Source organism: Lissotriton vulgaris, chromosome 5 (genome assembly GCF_964263255.1).
Source record: "Lissotriton vulgaris chromosome 5, aLisVul1.2, whole genome shotgun sequence".
NCBI lineage: Eukaryota > Metazoa > Chordata > Amphibia > Caudata > Salamandridae > Lissotriton > Lissotriton vulgaris.
This window is the reverse complement of record NC_141693.1, coordinates 768,907,458-768,932,188: the sequence shown is the minus strand read 5'-3', so window position 1 is coordinate 768,932,188 and position 24,731 is coordinate 768,907,458. Positions and strand designations below refer to the sequence as shown.

Here is a 24,731-nt window from a genome sequence, read left to right as displayed (position 1 = left end):
AATAGAATGAATGGGTGTGAATGAATGAGTATGAGTGATTGTGAGTATGAGTATGAGTGAGACAATGGGGTTGTGCTTCTAAGTCTGCTATCGGCCCTGGCATACCAAAGGTAATTCTTGGCTTATAGAGCAAGCCATGGCAAAATATTGGCACTGACATACTGGAGACAATTTCTGCCTCGATGGCACCCATGGTAAACTACTGGTGCAGGCCAACTACAGTCAATTCTTGGCATATGGGGTGCCTGTTGCAAAATGCTGACACTAGTACATTGGAGGTACTTCTTGGCATAATGTTAAACAGTGCCTGTGGAAGAAGGGGCAACCATGAAAAATGCTGGCACTGGAATACTAGACGTAATTCTGGCACTGGTATTTTGTGTGTAATTGTTGGCATAAGGAGGTACCCATGACAAAATGCACTGGGACAGGAACAGACTAATTTGCATACAGCCAGGTTCTGAAACTGGGATGGTGCAGTGAGCTAAAAAACGGTGTTGGATCTAGCCCTGATCTCTTGACTGGGTGAGAGCTTTCTGCTTAATTCAGAGACTCTGTCCCTCACCACCCCTTGTTGTAAATATTTTTGTCCACCCTAAGCGTGGAAGGGTATTCTCAGATGTGAGACCCTTGCTCATTGCACCATCAGGATTCAAGCAAACCGGGCCGAAGACGGCTGTAATGCCAGAAACCGGTCCCCGGGAGCTTGTTTCCTTCCCAGTGTAAGAATTGGCTTTTGTAGTTTGGTTTGCCCTGTTCCCATCATGCACTGGGACAGGAACAGACTAATTTGCATACAGCCAGGTTCTGAAACTGGGATGGTGCAGTGAGCTAAAAAACGGTGTTGGATCTAGCCCTGATCTCTTGACTGGGTGAGAGCTTTCTGCTTAATTCAGAGACTCTGTCCCTCACCACCCCTTGTTGTAAATATTTTTGTCCACCCTAAGCGTGGAAGGGTATTCTCAGATGTGAGACCCTTGCTCATTGCACCATCAGGATTCAAGCAAACCGGGCCGAAGACGGCTGTAATGCCAGAAACCGGTCCCCGGGAGCTTGTTTCCTTCCCAGTGTAAGAATTGGCTTTTGTAGTTTGGTTTGCCCTGTTCCCATCATGCACTGGGACAGGAGCAGACTAATTTGCATACAGCCAGGTTCTGAAACTGGGATGGTGCAGTGAGCTAAAAAACGGTGTTGGATCTAGCCCTGATCTCTTGACTGGGTGAGAGCTTTCTGCTTAATTCAGAGACTCTGTCCCTCACCACCCCTTGTTGTAAATAAAATGCTGGTTCTGGCACGAAGGGTGCAATTTTTTACATGTGGGGTGCCCTTTGAAAGAAAATGAGGGCAGTGTCTCAGGACTGTCAGGTACATCTTGAAAGCACTTGCACATTTAATAAGTGCCTTATCAGACCCATGGCTTTTTAGCAAAGTTATGTGAAAATGTTGATTTAAAATGCAATATTTGAATCATTTATTTCAAAATGTTCTCATCTCTCCATAAAAGAGGTTTGGCTCACTCACTCGCTATTATTCATACATCTCAGTATCCTAATTATAAGTGGTATCTAAAATAGAGATTTGCCTGTGTTTTGTTGTTATAATATTCATGCAGTTGTTATGGAACTTCAGCATTGTCAATTATTGGGTTGTCATAATGGTTAAGGTCATGCGAAGACTGAGTGTCGAAGGTATTAATTGTGATGTCGCTTCCTGTGATGTCATTAAAATCAGTTGGGTGTGTAATATTAAATCCGCTACCTCTGCCATTTTTTTGCGAATTAACGTCCATGATGCTCAACACTACAAAGACACGACGCTATGGAGTGAAACGTCTGGAAATGTGTTGTAGTCTAGAGAAATATCACAAATTGTACTGCCATTATTTTAGATCTATCTCTTATCGAACCTTGATACCCCTTACCTCACCAGCTCCCTTTATGTGGTTGCTACTGAAAATTATTGTTTGTTTTCGATTTGTTTTTTTGTTAGTGTGTTAGTATCTCATCTTCTCAAACCTTATATTAGGTGAAAATCTGTAACAAAAGATAACTACGTTCAAACTCCTACTTTCAGTGGGTATATTTAGTTTTTATTAATTATGGTTATTATTGTTCTACATTGTTTTATTCGAAGGGATACGATATTATTATCATTTTATACCATATGTACTATTATATTAATTACTGTTCTGTTATGTTTTAATATATGTGTATTATTAGCTGTGGGGTCGTTCTTCATCAACATATATTTTCCTTGTCTCACCTTTCTTTGATCTGTTCCTAGAGTAAGCCCCTGGAGAAGCATTGTCTTCAAAACAAAGTCCACCTTTTGGCAGCATCCCTCTGGATGCCATTGCATAAATCATACCGAAATAAGCAGGGGAGCATGCGCAGAGAGCCGGAAGCTCTCTGTGGTCACAGAGAAAGCCTGCCTCAGGGCATGCGCAGTGAGCCGGAAACCCTACTTTTTGTCAGCCGAGCTTTGGAGTATGCGCACTACAAGCTCGGCGCCGGGAGCTGTCCGTTCAGCACCACGCGGTTCAGCCGTTCTAGTGCGACCAGCTGTGCCCGGGACAACCAGCCTCCGCCCCGCCCTCCTGCGTGTGCAGGTAAGTCCCACGCAGCCCCGGTGATTTGCTCTCCTGCTTTGATTTTGTCAGGGGAAGGAGGGGGAAGGGGGTTTCCTCCTACCATTGCAGAAGAATGCAAGAGGGGCAGTCCTTCCCCTCTGCTTTAAAGGGACACCTTGGGATGCAGTGTAGAGTACATTCTGGTGCAGGCAGCCGCCGACCAATGTGCAGCTAGCCCAGAGATACTTCAGCGCTATTGTTACCTCATGTCCTATCGCGTTCCTGCATCCTATAGATGCAATGAATAAGTCCTTTATCTGGGCAGGCATCCTCGCGACAAAATCCAGGCACCCTCTCGGCACGTTTCTAAGCGCAGTCCGGCTTGACTAGCCCGAGGTGGTTTGCAATACCCGAACAGCCTTCAAAGGGCACATAGGGATTCTGCGGCGAACCAGCTGCAGCCAGCTCAGAGCCAGGCTTCGCCAGACTTATCAGCCCCGGGCCAGACAGAGCCATGCAGGCATGTGGCGCTTGAGACATAATGAAAATATCAGTGCCTTGCGCGCGGCGGCGTTCCACCGACTAGAGGCTGCAGCGTCGCCTCTGAGAACTGTTTCGCACACAGACTTCAATGATGGAACACCCTTTCCCCTTAGGTGTGCTCGTTGTCTATTGGATGTTTAAATCTTTGGTTAAATTGGCAACTCCCGAACCTTGTTTTACGTGAAGGTTCTGTATTCCGAAGTTCACTGGTTTTTGATACACTGCACGGACCGCGTGCGTGCTTTATTTTTACGTGTCTGCTTGTCTGTGATCTTGTTTCCAATGAACTGCACCTTAAAGGGCATGTCTAAAAATCCCCATGGTTTAAGACAAAAGGAGGCAGGAAACCACCTCATTGGTTCCCTCCCAAGAGTCTGTCTAGTTATGTTTACATTAGAATCTAAAATCATTGATTGCAGTTCTCTGTTCCCTTGAATAGTGAATTTTATGTTTTTGGTTAAGGAGTGCTATCAGGCTCTCCTCTGTGCTGCACTTTGTATTAAGGTACGTGTCTAGTGATTGTCATGTTTTTTGATTCTTTGTGAAATGTATATGACACAATACATGCTTACTTTTAAAGGCCCGTTCTAGTGAGTTGCATGCGGTTTAGTTTCACTGCTGGGCATCCTGGTTAGCGAATCACGTGTGAGATAAGCACAGTTTGGGAGGCACCTCTGTTCTTCCATTAAGAGGGCTTTTCAAGTGGTCTCCATATGTGTGCTAAAGAGGGACATCTTTCTTCCTCTCTAATGGCATACCATTAAAGTCCGTTAACTAACGTAACTGTCCGCAAACGCGCTGTGTGCTGATGGTCATGTGTGTTTTGATGAACTGTGTAATCCAAGACTCGTTTCTGCGCTTCCCCTGACTGTCTGGGCTCTTGCAGTTTTGATAAACTCTGAAATCGTGGGCAACTTCAAACCCTCTTCACAAAGGGAGGTGTGCTGGTTCTGTGTTCAATGTATCTGTGCAGTCCAAGTGCAGCAAACATGCTTCCATTTGAAGGGCCTGTCTAGAGCTTGATGTTATGGTATTGGCAAAGTATTGAAACGCCATTCCTTTAAAGGGTGTGTCAAGAGATTTTCAGATTTTTTACTAAGTTGTGCAAAGTCGGAACCGCCTCCTTATTTCGCCTAAAGGGTCTGTTTGCTGATGTTCACGTGTTTGGGTGTTCTCTGCATTGCACAATACACTTTCACCCTTTCATTTAAATTGTCCGTCTCATCATGTTAATTTATTCTCTAAACTGTGAAATGTACGGTCCACACCCGCTTTAAGCTTGCATGACTTGTTTAATTTTTTCAGAGGTTTAGATAAATTGTGCACGGCAGTAAGCACCCCCATGCTTCCATTTTAAAGAGGTACAAAAGGGGATGGTGATGGACGGAGCATCTGAATGAATCAAACACTCACACCCAGTCAAAAAATCTGGGTTTAATCCATCACCGTTCTTTAGCCCACTCTGCCGCCCCAGTTCAGACATGGCTATATGCAAATCAGTCTGACCCTGTGCCTCATGGGAACAGTCCAGCCCGAACTGCCAAGCCATGTCTTCCCTGGACCGGAAACAAGCTTCCGAAGACCGGTTTCTGGCATTCCAGCCGTCTTCAGCCCGGCTTGCTTGAATCCAGTGGCAAAGTGAGCAAGGGACTCACGTCTGAGGATACCCTGCCACACTTATGGCGGCCAAAAGCGGTACAAAAGGGGGTGTGATGGACGGAGCACCTGAATCAATCAAACACTCACACCCAGTCAAAAGATCTGGGTTTAATCCATCACTGTTCTTTAGCCCACTCTGCCACCCCAGTTCAGACATGGCTATATGCAAATCACTCTGACCCTGTGCCTCATGGGAACAGTGCAGCTCGAACTGCCAAGCCATGTCTTCCCTGGACCGGAAACAAGCTTCGAGAACCAGTTTCTGGCATTCCAGCCGTCTTCAGCCAGGCTTGCTTGAATCCAGTGGCAAAGTGAGCAAGGGACTCACGTCTGAGCATACCCTGCCACACTTATGCCGGCCAAAAGCGGTACAAAAGGGGGTGGTGATGGACGGAGCATCTGAATCAATCAAACACTCACACCCAGTCAAAAGATCTGGGTTTAATCCATCACCGTTCTTTTGTACCGCTTTTGGCCGCCATAAGTGTGGCAGGAAATGCTCAGACGTGAGTCCCTTGCTCACTTTGCCACTGGATTCAAGCAAGCCGGGCTGAAGACGGCTGGAATGCCAGAAACCGGTCCTCGGAAGCTTGTTTCCGGTCCAGGGAAGACATGGCTTGGCAGTTCGCGCTGGACTGTTCCCATGAGGCACAGGGTCAGAATGATTTGCATATAGCCATGTCTGAACTGGGGTGGCAGAGTGGGCTAAAGAATGGTGATGGATTAAACCCAGATCTTTTGACTGGGTGTGAGTGTTTGATTGATTCAGATGTTCCGTCCATCACCACCCGCTTTTGTTCCATTTTAAAGATGTCAGGAGACGCTCATGTGTTTTCAACCAGCACTGCCATCTATGATGTAGCTTCATTGTTCCTTTTAAAGAGTATGTCTTCAAATGTGTTCGTGTGCTTCCGCTAAAGGCTGCAATAGAAACATCACTTCGCCTCCCCCCCTGTCCTGTCCAGTGATGTATGTTACTACATGAAAGTGTGCCCTTCATGAACCATAGTCATGCTTCCATGTGTAGAGCCGGTTTATGAGCCATGCTGCTCATGCATCGAGCATAGACAATCACCCCTTAAAGGGTCTTTATCATGATGTGTAGCTAAATTATGCAACGCAGCAGCCAAGACTCGCCTTCTCTTTAAATGCCATCTCCAGTGTTGTTGAAGTATTTATTTAGACCGTAGACTGCAGAAACCACACAACCTGAACGTCTATCAAGTGATGTCGGTCTTTGTGGCAAAATTCAGCTAACCCCTTGCTTCCCAATCAAAGAGCCGTGACTGATGTATATGTTTATGTAACTGAGATTCAGGGAACGGCTCCAGCATTCCCTGTTTGGCGATGCTCATGTATTTCAAACGTACGGAGAAGTGTTTTACAGTAGGACATAGAAAGAGCCATGAATAAGGCAAACGGTGCACGATAGTTACTTTATTGTCATTTTTTGGGGATTAAACTGGAATGGCGTGGATACAGAGGTGCAAATGTAGTAGATGAAGGGTAAATGTAAATGTATTTGTCATTTGTGATCGAACGGATTGGTGTCGGGTACCGGTATGACGTTGCCAACATGTTAGCTGTACTTTTAAGATAACAAGCGATACAGTTTCTAGAAACAAGATATCGGCGCTGCTTCAACCTCTTGTTCTGTGGAACAGTGCCGAGTGCAGTACGTTTTTCAGATGGGAAGGTTTGTGGCTTCTGGTCCGTCCCATGTCCCAGGCAGTTTTTAGATTTAACGAGTGAACACCTGGGTGAGGAAACCCACCTTGAAAAGTGCACCAGGGGATGTAGGTTTATTATATTCCATTTGAGCTAGGGATGTGCTGTACGTCAAACATGTATCCATTAACTCTGCGACATGCCCTGAATCGCCTCCCTCAGCCCCCCCTCCCGGGTGCATGGACTGCCCACCAGCAAACCGACCCTGTGTGCATATCACAAACATTAAAGCAGTGAGCACCAGCTGCAGCATGTAAATGAGGAGTGTTGAATCCAGTCTCTAGACACAGCAGCCTCAGATTAGCTGCCTGTCTCCTGAGACACACTAGAATAGATGATTTTCAAACAAATCCCTTCAACGTTTAATCGCAATTTCAAAACGGCAAGAAAATACGAATAATTTCAACCTTTACTTTTTAACATCCCGAACAGCCACTGCCCTAGTCGCAATCATACAGCACTATATTATCCGGCACCCAGGAGCCGAGACGTGACCCCGACCCCCAGCTTTAGCCTCCCCCCCCCCGGCAGCAATCCACTCAGCGGCCACCTCCTGACTGGACTTAAAATAATATGCCTCTAATGACAAAGAATACATTAGAAACATTCTGCCATGTCTGATGGCCAAGGACATAGTTGGCCTCTGTTTACTATTTCCCACTATATTTGTCTGGAGGGATCCACGCCTTTATCTGAAAGATGAATTACTTGTTCCAAAATATGCTTTCTTTTGAAGGGCGTTTCTTAATAGTTCTGCCATGTCTGACGCTCAAGGTCATATTTGGCCCCTGTTTACTGTCTACAGCTAGTTTGTCAGGTGAGATTCATGCATTTAGCTGAAAAAAGAATTACTTGTGCCAATATATGCTTTCTTGTGACTTTAGTGAAATTGTACAATGCAGTTGTGCTTCCTCCTGGGGGAAGCCGTGATTTAATTGCATGTGTTGTGACCCTTGATAACCATAACTGGCAAATGTTAGTGGTTTTACGTATTTGTATCAGCACCATAACTCCGGTTTTACAGCTTTTTCAGTAAATGTCATTTTTTTAGGTTGTATTAAATTAGCAACACATGCTACACACAACCAACCCTACCTGTTGAGGAGGCAGCCCCCACTTTGTGGTCAACCCAAATAGGATTTGCGAATCTGATGCTTGGAAGCTTGCCCTCTTACACAATTCCTGTGTGATTTCCAAAACCACAACACCTAATATAGTGGTACCTGTATTGGTACTGCAGACCCCGCTGCTATTTTTAATGTTGGGGATTCAAAGTCACAAGGAAATTGCAAATCTATAACCTTGTCTACATTTCTGTTAAATGTAACCGAAGGAGGGGCCCTTTGAGGGACACGCCTCTGTGGCCTGGGGGTCAGTGTGTGACTATCACTCTCATTGCAGGACATTGGGACTGTACCCCGTATACTGTAATGGCTGCCATAAAATCTATTTTTGTCTAGTCAAATCTCTTAGTTCCCCACTACGGAAAAGGACAACAGGACAAAAGTCTCCCTCATCCAATAATATACTTTTAATTTCGGGACACCCCAAATTATTAATGAGTCCCAAGAGGCAGGGATAAACAAAAGTAATTATCCTTTTTATAACCCGCTCGGCTATTTTTTTAAACACTCATGTCACAAAAAACCTTTTTTTACTCAAACCAATGAAAGCCTGGTTTCTGAGTAATTTTTTTGATAAGTTTGGCGTAAATCCGTTCAGTGGTTCCGGCTGTAGGCATGAGCAAAATGTTCTATGGGAACAAATATGGCAATGCGCATCTTTTTTCAACCCCCTAACTTCATTCCTGTGGGAAGTTTCTCTAAACTTGGCATGCGCAAGCTTAGCTAAAAAAGCCAGTAAATTGCCACCCTTTGTGCAAATTCATCCAGTATCAAAAGCTATAGGCAAATCAAAAAATGCCCTTTCAAAGGCAAGTGCTTCTGAACCATAACAGCAAATATGTGTGTGTGTGTGATTATATGTATATATAAATACATATATATACTAATATATACTAATATATATATATATATATATGTGACCAAGAGCCCGTGAGCTCGAAACGCGTCTGTTTATTCCCGAATAAACAAACTTTCCAGTACCTGGATGGTGTGGCTTGTCGTCCTTTTGCTAGAACTACAAGAGGAAATCGTGGATATATATATATATATATATATATATATATATATATATATATATATATATATATATATATATATATATATATATATATATATATATATATATATATATATATATTACCTACTGGCAGTCGCCAGTAGGTAGTTATAGTTAGGATTTTTTTCAATGCAAAATCTCAAAATTCTATTTGGAATACCTTTGGCGCCGGTTGACGAATCTGCCAGAACATTTCCTCAAATTTGCCTTGCAGAGCTCCGGTCCTTCCTTGAAAGTTTGGGGGGATTCGTCAAGCGGGGGCCGAGATAAAAGGGGGGTCCCAAAACGTGTTTTCCCCATGTTAATTTCCATAGGGCGGTCGAACTCACTTTTAGCCCGAACGGCTGAATGGATTTACACCAAACTTGGCAAAATTGTAGGGACTGGTAGCCCGATGTGCCTTTGCTATGTCTCAAGATATGTGCTCCAGTGGATTTTGAGTAATTTAGGTTAAAAAAAATATAAATATCTATGGCCGTGCCCCGGGGAGCGCAGCGGGCGCGGCACGCGAGGTGCGCACGGAAATCTGATTGGCTGTCGGGTGTCTGTAAACATTCTAAACAGTCCGGAGCGGCCGCCATCTTGTGTCTCGGTAGGATCGAGACACAAGAGGTGGCAAAAACAAAGGGGGAATTGACCATAAGGTGGCAGGGTAGACCCCCCCTGACCCACTAGGTTTGATGTGGGGGCTATAAAAGGGCCCCGTGGTGCAAAATTAAATAAAAAAAATTCGATTTGCGCTGGGGGAGCGCCCGGTACGCGCACCGGGTAGCGGACCGGGGAGTTGCCCATGGGGAAAGGAGAATGACAGAGTTATTAAAAAATGTAGCCTTTTTTTATAAATTGGAGGTAGTTCTAAAAAGAACTGTTTTTTTTCTTCTTTTTGTTGTTTTTTATTTTTTTTGTGTTTTTGGAATATTTTGTACTTTTTTTGGCTTTTATGAACTATTTTTTTTTGGGGGTATTTTTATGGGGATAAACGAAAAAACAGGGAATTGAAAATGGCTCAACTGGAGCAGAAAAAAAAATAAGAAAAAATTAGGGTTTTTTGGGGCATTTGTGGTTGTCCCCAGCAAGGACGATGAGCTTTATGCTCAGTTCACCATAGGAGATGGTCTTACCACAATGTATGCATGTTATACGGAAATCCGCAAACCGTGGCTGAATGCAAGGGATCGTCTCCCTTGCCTCTGGTCCCTTTGGAGTGGGTTGATTTCTTTGGGAGGTGGAGCTTGAAGATTGGGGAAGGTTACTGGCCAGTTCCCTCATCTCTGCAGCAGAATAGTTGATTGGATGCCTGCGCTGCATGTGGCGAATCATGGTGTTGTTTCCGAAAGAGTATTTCTTATTAGGGTTTCCCCTGGAAAGTTCCACGCCACAGATTAGGCAAGTCACCTTGGCCGCATTTACTTTTTTCTTTCCCTCTGGGATCGAAAAAAACTCCCATACAATGTGTGGTTTTGGCTGGTATGGGGTATTGTGTTCTTGCAGCCATCTTCTCCTCCCCTCCTCCTCCTCCTCCTCCTCTTGTCGACCACCAATGTAATCTTGTGGTGGTCCTCTTGGTGGTTGTGGTGGTGGTGCAGATGCTCCAGCTGCTGCTGCTATTGAAGCCATTTCAAAGTACAAAATATACCTCAAAGATTGCCAAACAGGTCTTCCTAAGTCAAAGGACAAAGTCAGAATAAGGAAAAAAGGTGGGGTCTTTCATCATTTGGAAAAAAAAAAGGCCTGAACCAATGAGAAGTGTTATTTTCAGGTCACAAGACCAGGGATTTCATCATTATGAAACCAAAACTGTTCTGCACCAATAAAAAGTGTTATTTTCAGGTCACATGACCGACGCGCTTACGCGGCGCGCCCCCGGGCGCGTCGCGTAAGCGCGTCACATGTTTACGTTGCGCGATCGAATTTGCTCGAGTGCTTCCGGGAGCGCTTACGCCGTGCGTATCACGTGGACGCGGCTACGCGATACGTCTAGATGATGTTTTCGTTCGCGGCAATAGCGCTAACGGGACGCTCTCCGGAGCGCGCCCTGGGGCGCTTAAAAAGACGACGCTTTCCGGGGCGCTCACCGGGGCGCGCCCCGGGAGCGCTCCAGGGTAAAAAAAAAAGACATTAAAAAAATTGTTTTAAATACAAATAAAATATAGGATTCATTCTTTTTCAAAAATATTACATTTTATAGCTATAGACATTTGCTATTAACAACATTTTGAAATTCAAAGAAAAAAATATAGGTTTGGGGCCTTATATATAGTTAGGAATTAGCATTTAAAAAACCTATGAAATTCACTGAAAAAACCATAGGTTTCACATCCGTTATAGTTAGGAATTAGCATTTAAAAAACCTATGAAATTCACTGAAAAAAACATAGGTTTCACACCAGTTATAGTTAGGAATTAGCATTTAAAAAACCTATTAAATTCACTGAAAAAAACATAGGTTTCACACCAGTTATAGTTAGCTGGAAATGTTACTGACATAAAACCATTGAAATTCCACGTTATAGTTAGTTGGACTCACTATAACTTGCGCGTGTAATGCCCTGCTGATGATGTCACATATTACATCACTCATTACATGGTCAGTGACATCACTCATGACATCACTGATGACACCATCCTTGTGACAGACCTCCTTTCACTGTAACCCTTGAAACACATATTCAAAAATAGAAACTAAAATTTTCAAAAAAAGGAGATACCCATACCAGTTACAACAACCAATTCAGTAATTCCACCATTTATATACACATCCACTAATTCACCAACAGTTCTATGTAGTCACTCATACATATACTCACTCATCATATGTAGTGATACACCTATTCATCCTGTAACACATCGACAGTCTTCCAAAAGTTGCTCACACACATACTCACACATGCAAATGAACTATTGAACATCCATTTCTTTGCATATACAGCTATACACACACTACCACCTTACTTCTAAGGAAACTTACACATACTTACTCTCTTAAACAATCACTTATCGAAACACATACTTATTTAAACAGGAACTCTTACAATCTCTCACTCTCACATATACTCACTTATATACATCAATACTCACATATACTAGAATAAAACATATGTAGTTACTGATAAAGACACTAGTGAGACAGTCATTCACTCACTAACACACACATATACACACTCATCCATCCATACAGTCCTGCACATAAGCTGTCTTCCAAACACATACAAACAGTGAGTCAGTCATTGATGCATCTATGTACTAAGTAATACCCCCACCAAACCATACAGACACTCATACTGATACTAAAAAAACATCTAATAACCCATATACACACACAAGTAGCTACTCACCAACCCATGCAGCCACTTATACACAAAGTGAAACACTGATACAAACATTTAAATATTTAAACAATATTCGCTAATATATGTATTCACTAAAATACACTTAATAAGCCAGTTAACCAATCAATTAAAAAAAAAACATCCATTAAGACACTTATTTAAACATTTATTCTTCCATTGACCTTTACATAAACATATATAAAACATATTTATTTTTCAGAAAGGCACACATTCACTGGATGGTGTCATCAGTGATGTCATGAGTGATGTCACTGACCATGTCACGAGTGATGTAATATGTGACATCATCAGCAGTGCATTACACGCGCAAGTTATAGTGAGTCCAACTAACTATAACGTGGAATTTCAATGGTTTTATGTCAGTAAAATTTCCAGCTAACTATAATTGGTGTGAAACCTATGGTTTTTTCAGTGAATATATATATATATATATATAGTGAGGAAAGGAAAGTGAGGGGGATATTAAGAAAACATTGGCCTTTGTTGAAAACAGATATCAGTGTGGCATCCTTATTACCAGAGGAACCAATTGTAACCTTTAGAAGGGCACCCTCTATGAGGGATGCCTTTGTTAGATCCAGCCCAGAGGTAAACATAAAGAAAAATTGGTTATCTGATAAATCAGGATTCTATAAATGCATCTCACGCAGAGCATGCAAATTTGGTGTTACAACCAAGGAGTATTGTTCTGCATTTGATCCGTCACCCATCTCTATCAAGGGGCATTTTACATGCCGGACTGACTTCGTAGTTTATGTGCTCCAATGTACTTGTGGGCTCAAGTATGTTGGAAGCACTAAACTACAGGCCTTTAACCGCATCCTCCAACATCTCAGGGCCATCGTCAATTCTGATGAGAACTATCCGGTCGCACGCCATTTTGGTTTAGTCCATCAGAAAAATGTGAATGATTTAAGATATTTCATCATTGACGGAATTCCTAAAAACATCAGGGGTGGAAATAGAGAGAAATTACTCAGGCAGCTGGAGAGCAAGTACATCTTGCTTTTAGATACTAGAATTCCCAATGGGTTAAACACAGGGGAGGACCTTCATTGTTTCCTGTAAATTTTGTTGGGAGATTGGGGTGTATAGATGAAGAGTGGCAGTCTTCTATTCTATTTGAAGGTTCTAACCCCCTTAACATCCTGTAGCCCTGTGTATCCTTTTTCTTTCATAAGAGGGAGTTCTTGTGAGAAGGTTGAAATAGAACTCTCTCTGCAGAGAATGAGCATGTGCACTGTTTGTAATGTGTAGCTGTTTTACTATAACCCACCTCGCTCTGAAGTCAATCTGGAATTTAGTCACCATTTCTCAGAAAGTGGATGAATCATTTGTTCAATGATCTTGTTGTTCTGGGCAGTATTGATCAATATGTATTGTGTCAGAAACCTAATGTGGGGATGAAAAGGGCACTATGCCATAAGTCTTGGATTCCCTCAGGGCGTTTCTGATTTTTGACATCATTTCTTGAGTCCATTAATTTCTACTGTATAAAATGGGGTAGAGGTAGTTGACGTATGTATTTTTGGTATCATTACATGTAAACCTCTTAATGGGCGTAACATGTTTCTTGAGCGCTTCTGTCCTCCGCCCCCCTCCCCGCTTTTTATTATCAGCCTTTGACCAATGAGGTATATGTGAGGCAGGGATCTGTCTCTTAGTCATGGCTGACTTTGCACTTTGCACGCGTGTTTGCACAAATAGATTATGAATTTTAGCACTAGCACTTTAGTAACACCGAAGGGCGGCAGACACTACTTGTATGTATCTATAACATCTAGATATGTATCTTTATCCTGTAGACCCTCGTTCCTTAAATCAGGATATTAACGTATACTTGATAATTATGCTATATATTAATGGTTTTATGATTCCATAAACTTTCAACCTCTAAAAAGATTTTAATCAATAGGTTGTATATAATAAGCATATTCAACATTTATTTACGAATCTATGTATTTAATGTTGGTTAACATGGGGTCTGTTTTTTACCAGGATGTGATGTAAACTATATGTGTTTTCAGTGTCTATGATTGTACACGCCCTCTTTGTGTGTTAATTGTGCACCCTATTTATTCACTGTTATTGGTTCTGTCTGGCATGTGATCAAGGCTACCGTGTCGTAGCCGAAACGCGTCATGCTGGCAACTACGAGGGAATAAACCACCTTTGAATTTCAAAACTCAGCGCTGTGGAGTGGTCTGTACCTGTGGTTTTCGTTGTTTATAGGAATGCCTTTCCTTGTGTAAAGAACGGAGCAGGACTTTGAATCATATATATATATATGTGATCAAGGTCACCGTGTAGTGACCGAAACGCGTCATGCTGGCGATTGCGTGTGAATAAACCACCTTTGAATTCACTTTTGCGCTGTGGAGTGGTCTGTACCTGTGGGTTCCGTTGGTGTGGATTGGATTTCTTGTCCATTTTCTAAGGTAGCGGAGCAGGACTGTGAACCGTATATATATATATATATATATATATATATATATATATATATATGTAGAAACAGGGTTTTCACCGTTGTCGCGCCACACACCTTGGGTGCCTCCTGTACGCAGTGGTGAACCGGGCCACACAACGTTTCAGTCGGAGACGAAATTCGTGTCGTCCGACACACGCAGGAGCTCCCTCAAACCAGGTCCGTGAAAAATATGTTTATTTAATTTCAGACCCCCCCCCCTCAGCACTGACAGATGCGTTTCACCGCTCTGGCTTTGTCAATGTCAGTAACTTTCGTAAAGTACCACCATTTTAAAGTAAAGAAAGTGCAAGTGCAAATGAAGACAAATGGTAAACAGAAAAGACAGCATAATGCATACTGAATGCTATAGTTTCATGTCGGCCATCTTAACATGTCCCAGTCTGAAATAAAAAAACTACTTGGCCTCCTACCACCTACCTCCATCACTCTCTGTGCTAACTTTGCCTTCCCCACCAGAAGTTAGCTCTCCAGAGTTTCTCTGATAAGCTGTCTGAGAGACCAGGCAGAACAGTCTGGAATTCAATTATAAAGTAGCAACAATATCAGTGAATTACTAGATTTAGAATCCAGTCATTCACGCTAATGGCTCTCATCATAACAGTAGCATATTCTGTCTTGAAACAGAGTATCGGAAACGTTTTCTTTGTATTCATTTATTTTAACATAGACAATTATTTAGTGTGCCAATGAGCATAAAATCAACCCAGTCTATTGTTATTGACATCAGTAAAGGGTTAAGTATGGAGTGGGAGTTTGGCGGGCAAAGGTAAGTCCATTGGAATGATGGAGGGCATTGTCTCAGCCATACCGAAGGACTTCCACAGGCTAAATCTAGATTTGTCCACCTGTCCCCCGACAAATCGAAACATTGTCAGGAACGGCAATGATGGCAAATGATGTAACCTTATGATGGACGGCTCTGTCAAACATGAGTGCCCTCCATCAAACTTTTACAAAGTTTTACATTTTTCAAAAACTACCTCCAAAATGGGTAGTTTGTTATGGAAACATATTTAAATAATGACACCCCCCCACTCCATTGTCGTTTTCTCCCATAGTTTGGTGGTCCTTTATTTATTTTTTACTGTCCCTCACTGCCAGCAACAGCAAAAAAATATGACACTGCCCACTCTAAATCACGCAGATAGTGTTATATGTAAACCTCCAATGGCCCGTACTCCGTTGGGACATCGGAGGCATATGTCAGTGATGGAACCTTTGAATCAGGCGGGCTGACCAAGGGTTTGGCGTAAAGAGATGCAGCAGAGTTCCCTCTCCACCAAACTCTAAATCAGGCCCAAAATGTCTTCCCCTTTTCCTGATGCAACCCTCAAAGAATTTGGACCCTTTTATTGGTATTATTATGAAATATAATTTCTTCAGAGGTTCACACATTTATAGCCTTGCAGACACCATTGGAATATCCTTTAAAATTTCTGTGGATGTTAAACTAAAACATATTTAAAGAACTCCAACCCAGGCCCCTCAAGCATAACAAATGTGATGATCAGACCAATAAAACTCCACATGTTGGAGGCAGTGAGCAATAAATGATAACATTCATATTGTAAAATTCTTAGACTAAATTGTTCACAATTAGCCAATATATATTTTGGTATGAATTTAGTGCCAGATGCAACACAGATACTCTTTGTGCGGGATCATCTATGGAAAACCTTTTTAAGGCAAAAATGTACTTTGTTCCAAAATTGGCGTCAATACATACTCAGACTTGAAATTGAGCAGATTGTAAATGTGGTGGGATAGGCCAAATATCATTCAGGCCCTCAGGTCTATTCCTATATTTTTATTTTTTTACATAAATACTCATTAAACCCTCAAATCTGATTTAAAAAAAATATAAAAGTCCTCTTTGGTGGCAGACAAAGCCTCACCAAAATGTTCAAGTGAAAACTTCCAGGTTGGACGTGCACTAGCGTAGATGTCAGTTGCAGCACAAGTTCGTCTCTAATGTACCACGCCCCACTGTAAGATTAAATAGGCCATCTTGTCAAATGATCTCACCACTTCAGTTCATGCAGGTGAAACTGGTGTAATCGATCTGATACTCAGTTTGCTCCATATTTTCACTTTTTGCCTGTTCATTTATGCGGGCTTTCAAATTGAAAAATGAAACCTTTTGAGAAACTTTTGTTTGGGTATTTCTTTTGTATTTGTACTCTCTACTGCTGGTTGCAAGGGGGCTTAATCTTTGGAGGACCCATTCAGTACAGTTCAGTTCCCAGATGCTGTTGTGTATATGCCCTGATCCTTATTAGCCAATAGACGTGTGAACTTGCTAAATTCACCTTGTTGGGCTTTGGCAGGTTACCAACAAGATTGAGAAGGATTGCACCACGGTTAAGACACTTCTGCTTTAGAGAATGTATCGAGCTCCCTCTAATAATTTTACTAAAATAGGTGGGATTTCCCACACCTTCATGACCTGCATTTATTTTATAGGGTTATCAGACAAAAAAACTTAATTTCTACCATGTGGCCATAAAAGCACATAAAAGGGAAACAATACAATACATTTGACATAACAAGGAAGGATGTTAAAAATGTGTCATCATGAAATGTGTGTACAATGGTGGTATGTAAAAAGATTGTACAAGGATCGTTTGTGCAAAATTTTCTAGTTCATTCTTGAATGCACTCCCTCACTACAGCACACGGTACTAACCTTGAATACAAATCAGTAATCAACAAGGGATATGAATTCTGCCATAGGTGCGGGAGGCGTTAAAATATCGCATATTAAAAAAAGTCGATTCATTAATATATATAGAGCTCATATCTATTGTAAAAAAGCTTTTGACCTTATATAGTACATGTGTGTAACAATGCCAAAAAACGCATTAAACAGGTAATATAAAACATTTTAAGAAAAAAGGAGAGGAAGGACCATGAGGGAGAACATTTGAGTTAGCAATAAACATACATTGAATGTGTGTAAATGTAACATAGCAGCATGTATATAATGTAGTATACTTGTATAGTTGTAAAGCGCACAGCTGCCCCAGCAACGGAGCGTCCCGGCGCTGTATAACGCTGTGGAACCCTTCCTGGCTCTCCCTGTGAGATGCCCCTCCTGGGCACCCCCAAGGTGAAGCCAGGCATCCCAGTGTTGTGGGGGCCGTTGTGGAGATTAAGCTAGCTATTGCCCAGAGTTGCAGCGTGAGACCCATGATTAGAGTAGGCGCTGAGGTGAGAATTATCGAGTCCGCGGACATTGAGCCCAAGACCCTGCCGCGTCGGGACTTGAACCCTGGTCCCAAGCCTGATCTCTGCTTCAGAGTCTGCCACTCTAACCAGTGTGCCACACTTCTCCAAACGTTACTGGGAACTAGGGGTTTCCTACAATAGTTTTCTTTAAAATTGCACTACAAATACACCACATCGAGTAGAGGTACCTGGAAATAATGAACACAATAGGTGTATCAGTTTCGTGCTTAAGGAGCCTGTAAACCTCTATGTAGGCTTATCATTAGCATTATTTCCAGTCATCTGTCTAAAGACAGCAGCTGGAGGATAGAACAACTGATTGGTCCTTGTAAGGCAATCTGCAGTTTAATTTGAGATTACATTCTCTCTGAAAGCTCACCTTTGATGCCTGAGAGATGATGTTAATATCTAATCTACTTAAGGTGGGTTTTCTGACCTTTTGTACAAACATGAAGTTACTTGGGTGCATGCAACTGCTAAGAAACAATACCAAGTGTGAAGTAACATTTAGTAAATAGAACAGCCGCAAGTTCTTAACTCAGAAGTAGTTGTCACTGCGGATAATAATACGACAAGAGATAAACATATAAATAAGATATCCTTGAGTAGTTGTGGAGAATTTGAGACACAGTGTGAGAAAAAGAAACAAGGGACCTGAACACGGTTGAGTTAATTTGTATACCATATATGAATACATAATAGTCACAGCCTGGCCTTTATATATGAAATAAAGTAACCCTTGCTGTACATTAAAAGAATATTGCATGTCACTGAAGAGTTCTGAGACTATAGTGGACTTGCAATGTAATTATAATGTATGGCAGGTGTTACATTATTCCTTATAATAAATAGTTACCCTGTCCCCCTTTCCCAAAAACTACTTAAATCCTTGGTGTGTTGCTCTTTCATGTTTGCAAGTATGAAAAATAAAAGTTGAATCTCTAGTGAAAAATTAAACACACTAACAAATTCAGTAAGATATCTGTTGCAAGAAGATAATAGAATCAGTTTAATACAAGTCCCATTTTTGTTTTAAAAAAGGCCATGTAGACTCACAGTGGGGGGAGGAGCCAAGATGGCGACCGGGTCGGACGCGCAAGCTCCGAGCTCCGCGAGCCGCACTATCCTGCATTGATCTCCTGGCATTAACCCTGAATATTTCTCGCCCAAACGGAGACATCTAAGCGCGGATGTCGTTGGCGTTCTTTTGAGACCTCTGCCGCTTATTTCCATGATGGATTCGAGCCGTTCTCCGGCCCCCGACTCTGGCCCGGGACCGGGAGCTGTATGCCTGGCACTGGACACGGCTGAGCGCTGTCGGCCGGGTACGTCGCAGTGGCGCTGGCTGGGGCAGGAGCGCTACTGATTGCTGCTACGGACTACATCGTCTCCCTCTACAGCGGTAAGGTTCCCGCTGGGTCGCCCGGCCTCTGAGAGACACTGGATTCCAGTCGTGACGGACTCCGCCCGCCTTGCTGATTACGGGCGGGCCGGAGTCCATCTTGATGTGTTGTTTTACCGCTGCCTACACGCACAGCTGGCTGGAGAGTAATCTTTCACCCTGCCCTGCCCTGGACCTGCGTGCCGCTGGCTTGTTGGTGGCTCTCGCTCCTTCGGCTCTCGTTGGCGACGCCATTCCCCCCACCTCTGCACCGTGAACTCTTTACTGGGGCTACCAGGACGCCCCCTTCCCCGTGGGAGAAAGATGGCGGCCTCTTTGTTCTCTCCGTGCAGTGTCCTCACTACGGAGGATCCGGCTGTTGACCAGGGGGAATGCTCGTGCGATGGACGTCAGCTATTACCACAGAGGGAGCCGACCTATGGTGCCATCCTGGCTGCCCTGCTCAGTCTTCGAGAGACATGGCGGCAACAAGCCCACATCTTGGAGCGAAAGATGGTGAGAGCTACCTCACATATTAAGGGACTGGGTTCGACTGCCCCCCCGCTGCCACTGCCTATCCCTGTCCAAGTGACTGCTTTCCACCACGCGCATGGAGATGTGCGACCGGCCCCTGGATGTGCAGCCGTCTGTTCCGTTATTGCCGAGGAAACTGCTACAAGGTCGCTGTCCGTTTTGTTGCCTGCAACTGTATCTATTCCTTCGACACAGTGGCACCCCCCAGAGCCTTCCCGGGCGCTGGTCCCCCTCCCTGCCTCTGTGACTTTCTCTCCGAGGCTCCGGAACATGTATCACCTTGTGGTGGGGGGAGCGACTTGCCACCTGGATACTGCTATTGCTGATGATTGGGAGTGTTCACATCCTCCTCCTCTATGCCTTTATCGTTGGGTCTGGCCATTTTGCTTCTCTGTCCAGCTGGAGGGGAGTGCACGGCAATGGCCATGTCTGGTTGTTTTTCGGCGCTCTGGTCAGGGCTGAGGATCCTTCGCACAATGACTTGCCGATTGCCTGGTGATGACCTGACCTGTAACGTTTTTTACTCTGCTTATTCCATTGAGGGGGATGCTTTCCTTAATATAACTAAAGCATTATTGGGTAGGCGGTGCCATCCATTTTGTGCATGTGAGTCTCCCCCTTCTTCTTTGTTTCCATCTGGTTCCTTTGCTGATAGGGGGATCGACACTTGTAATATGCTGGGGGCTGACGGGCATCCGAAATCGGGTCAGGGCTAGCCTGCTTGCTTGCTACATTGCTTTCCTACCTGAGGGGGGTTGGGATCGCACTGCTGTGTGGAAATGTGTGGCCCGCCCGCAAAGTACGCATTGAATCTTCTAGCTGGCTGGGAATTATTAGGTAGCGCTTAGCTCTCGCTCTTGACGCCTCCTTAGCGATACTGCATTATGGTTCACGGCACGATCGGAGCCCCTATTGACTATCCTGATACCTGGCGAGCCATCGGCTCTGTTGATTTCTGGGGTGTCTGACCTGCCGATAACGACTATTGGGACGGGGGGTTGCCAGTAAAGGGTGGCGTCCATTTTAACTCCTTGTCCTCCTTTGTCCGGGACGGCCATCTTAGTTGCCTGCTGCCCCCGGCTTAACACTGTTGCATCTCCGATGGTTTCTTCTTTCACGGCCGCAGTCCTAATATCCTATTGCTGGTCTTCGGTTTTTTAGGGCCCTGGTCCTGGGTGGCACGGGGGTCTGGAGATGGGCTATTTGTTTATATTTGTTGTGAGGTCTTTTAATTTTGGAGCTCCGTTTGGGGTACTAATTATTGTCTGCTCGCTAGTTTAGCGAGCTTGATTATTGTTGGCTCCTCCCCACCCTTTTCCTTATTGGGGGGTCTTCGACTCGTTTGCACACTTGTCTTTCCCCCTATATGTCGAATGAGACGCTTTTTCTTATATGCTTTTTTCCGATCTTGGCTTTACTTTCTTCTCCTTTCTCTTCCCCTTTCTCTTTCTTACTACATTTTGGGTTTATGGGGCGACAGACACTCTGCTGGGGGGGGGTAGGCCATAGCCTCTGCATGTGTGTAGGGTGGGGGGGTATGTTTTAGTTTCGTTAATTTCTATGGTATCTCTTTATGTCCTTTTTATAATTTTTCCTTTCCTTGTTCTGGGTCTGTAATGAGGGTTCTGTGGAGCGGGTAGCGCTGTGGGTGGTATGTAGATGTGGACTGATGCTTCTGTTGTTGGGAATTGTGCCGCCAAGATGTTGGGTGTTATTATTATTGCCATGTTTATTGCTGCCTGTATGTACTGTAAGCGGACTGTATGGACTCAGTTCTCCTTGATTTGCTTTTATCGATTTATGTTTACAAACCTTTTAAAATTAACCTTCATTGCTCCTCCTCCTTGGCGGCTTGATTCACTTTTGTGTAATTGCTATTATTTGTTGCTGTACTGCCTGATACCGCTGGGGGGGGCCTCAATTGTTTGCTTTCGTGCTCAACTGTTTCGTGGCCGGCCTGACGGTTGTAGGCCCGTATTTGTCCTCCTTTCTCATGCACAATAAAGGTTTTCAAAAATTTAAAAAAAAAAAAAAAAAAAGGCCATGTAGCTCATAATGTGCGGAAACATGCACAAATATGCTATCTTTTCTATAACTACCAACGTGGTGCAAAAAATAAACATGTTGCCATAATCTCTCCTTTTTGCTTATCAAAATTCAGCTACAAAAAAGAAGCAGCAGGAGGAAAAGACAATGTTTCATTTACGTATTCTTGATCTGCAGTTATTCCTGCTGACCTGCCTTTCACTTTGGCAGCTGACTTTAGCAGCAGTCATTGTGATGTCAGAACGCCACTATATTAATAAATTACAGTTGAGCAGGTAAGTCATTTCTTTATTACAGAGGACTAGGGACTTCACGAGTCGCCTTTAATAAAGAAATTAGAGACACCTTTTATACACAGATTGCGGTAGCCCATGTATTACAAATAAATTACGGTAAATTCTTTCTGTATATCTTCAGATTTTGTATGTTGCTGGTCTTCCTTAGAGCATGAATAATTCCCTTAAAGCAACATTAGACAGCTCTTGAAGTCAATGATCCACATTTGATTCTAGATGAGTCTTTCAAGGGTTAAATATTAGACCTTAAGGTACTAAAAGTACGCTCTAAGGACTGCGGAAAGGCTGAACCACACCCTAAACAAAATACTTACTTGAGACCCACCAGTGTGTGAATGGTAGGCTAATTACCATATATGACGATAGTGCCATTATGAGCTACGTGTGTCCATCATTTGCCACCTGAGTCTCTACAGACCTAGGTTAAATTCTTTGCCTTTCACAACCATACTTCCACCACACATGAATTTTGCAATGCAACATTGGATGCAGAGATGTTGCAGGAGAAGCTTGGCGCCACCAGTCATTAGGACAAGAAAGTCTTTGCACGGGCAAAGAGTTTCAGGGTACCCTTTGGACGGTAGAAGGCGTTATTAAAAAACACAGATGTATGTGGATTAATGGTAAAACGAAAACTGAGAAACCACATTGTAGGAAACCGATTCATAGATAACCAATTTTAAGGAAAGACGATATAAAGGAAATACAAATAAATACTAAATAAAGGAAAGCTTTTAAGGGAAAGATAATTTTAAAGATAAATCCAAAATTAAATTACACTTTAGGTTCAGGCATGGTTAATGTTTAGGGGTGATGAAGGGTTTTTAGTAGTCAGGAGTTGGTGTTCAGGCACAGAAATGGGTTTTTTCTGGTTCAGAGATGGGAGTTTAAGGGGGGTGAGAGTTTTTTAAATGTATTTATCATGAATAGATGGAGTGTCCAGGAGGTATGGGGTTTTTAGGGTTCATGTATGTATGGAGCTTAGGGGGTGTGAGGTGGATTTAAGGTTCAGCGATGGGTAGAGCTTAGGGGTGGTGAGAGGTTTTAGGGGTCATGGATGGGTGGTGTTTAAGGGTGGTGAATGGTTTTGTTAGGGTCCCGGATGAGTGGAGTTTAGGTGTCATGAGGCGTTTTAAGGGGTCGGGATGTGTGGGGTTTAGCATAGAAAGTGATTTTTAGGGTCGAGGAATGGATCGATTTTAGGGGTAGTAAGGGTTTTAGAGTTCAGGGATGGATGGAGAGTAAGGGTAAAATGGGCTTTTATGGTGCAGGGATGGATGCAGTTTAGGGGATAGGAGTGGGAGTAGTTTAGTTGTGGTGAGGTTTTTTTAAGGGGCAGGGATTGATGGTAGTGTTTAGGGGTTATATGGGGGCAGGGATGGATGATATTTAGGTGAAGTGGCTGGTCAGCAAATTAAAGCATCCAAAGTAACTGTTTAACAATGTAAAATATATGTATCTGAAATAATGTCCCCTTAAAGTAAAGCATCAATATAAATACCTCAGACAAACCTGTTTCTGAATGTAAGACCTGCAACCATTGTATTTAAACTTTAAAAATAAACATGCAAACGCCAATTTCGAACATAAAGACATTGTATGAATTGGTTTCTATAAAATGGTAAATGCCATTTATTCTGAAAATTTCCTTTAAACAGTTCAGATGAAATGGTTTCTTAATAATGGTATTCCATGAAATTTTTTTTTTAGGAAATCACATACAACCCAAAAACACTCAACATAGACATATTTATATCCTAATATAGAAATCCCTAGACGGTCACATCATTCCCCTTCACGGCAAAATCTAATAGAAACCATGTCATAGTCAACTGAGAAAAGAGTGGACAAAACATCAACCGAAACGTCCCTGCAAGTGATGTGCATTTCCCCGTCTTGCTGTTTTAGTTGCCTTAGCAACAAAACGCAGACCTTTTCCCAAATGGAGACATGCATTTTCAGCCATTACTAGCTTTACTTTTGGAAAGTGGGCGGGGGCACATGTTTTGGATTTGTACAGCTTGTCAGCTTTAATTAAGCCTGAGAAGCCAATGAACTCCCTGCAGGCAATGTGCTGTATGAAGTCGATGTGTAGTATTTTATTGTATAGCAACATTTATTTAGTGCCTACTACCCTTCTGTGGAGTGTTGAATCACTTGCCTACATGGGTAGCGTGCAGCACTGTGTAGGGTGTGTGGTTAGAAGGGTATAGTCTCTGTTTTTATCCTGTGTGGGAATTGTTTCCATGTTGTAAGTGATGACCACCGAGGTACGGATATCGTGTTATGGGACACAAAGCTTAGTAGTGTGAGAGATATGCATGTTGTTTCAGGTTTTCTGTAAGTTGGCATGTTTGAGTAGCTCTGCAGGTCCCTTTATGGTATTGCTTATTATCATAGTCCACTAAGCTGGTTACTGCCTTGGGATGTTCATTCTGAGAATTTCAATGTAGGGACCTGAGCAGGCATAGGTTGAAAGGAGAGGGGGGGAGTGATCTGATAGCGTGTACTTTGTTATTATCATTCCCATATATGATTATCATTGTGAGATGTCAAAAAGTGTTAATAGTCTGTCACTAGCTGGAACTATCAGTAGTTTACTAAAGAGCCCCTGTTGACCAGCATATGTGGCAGAGCTCTTCATTTATTGCATGCCTGTTCAGTTAGTGATGGATGGTTTATTACGGTGGACTGATACAGTACTTGGTGATGGAAATGACATTCGCAG

General features: G+C 43.0%; 1 protein-coding gene across 1 annotated transcript in view; it reads left to right on the top strand.

Moving 5' to 3' along the window:
- Window positions 1-2,504: 2,504 nt before the first annotated feature.
- The window catches only part of PSD (pleckstrin and Sec7 domain containing), a 1,068,830-nt gene continuing 1,046,603 nt past the window's right edge, over window positions 2,505-24,731 (top strand). Inside the window, exon 1 of the mRNA XM_086922229.1 lies at window positions 2,505-2,608. The gene's annotated coding sequence lies outside the window, so the exon portion shown is untranslated. The remainder of the gene's footprint in view (window positions 2,609-24,731) is intronic.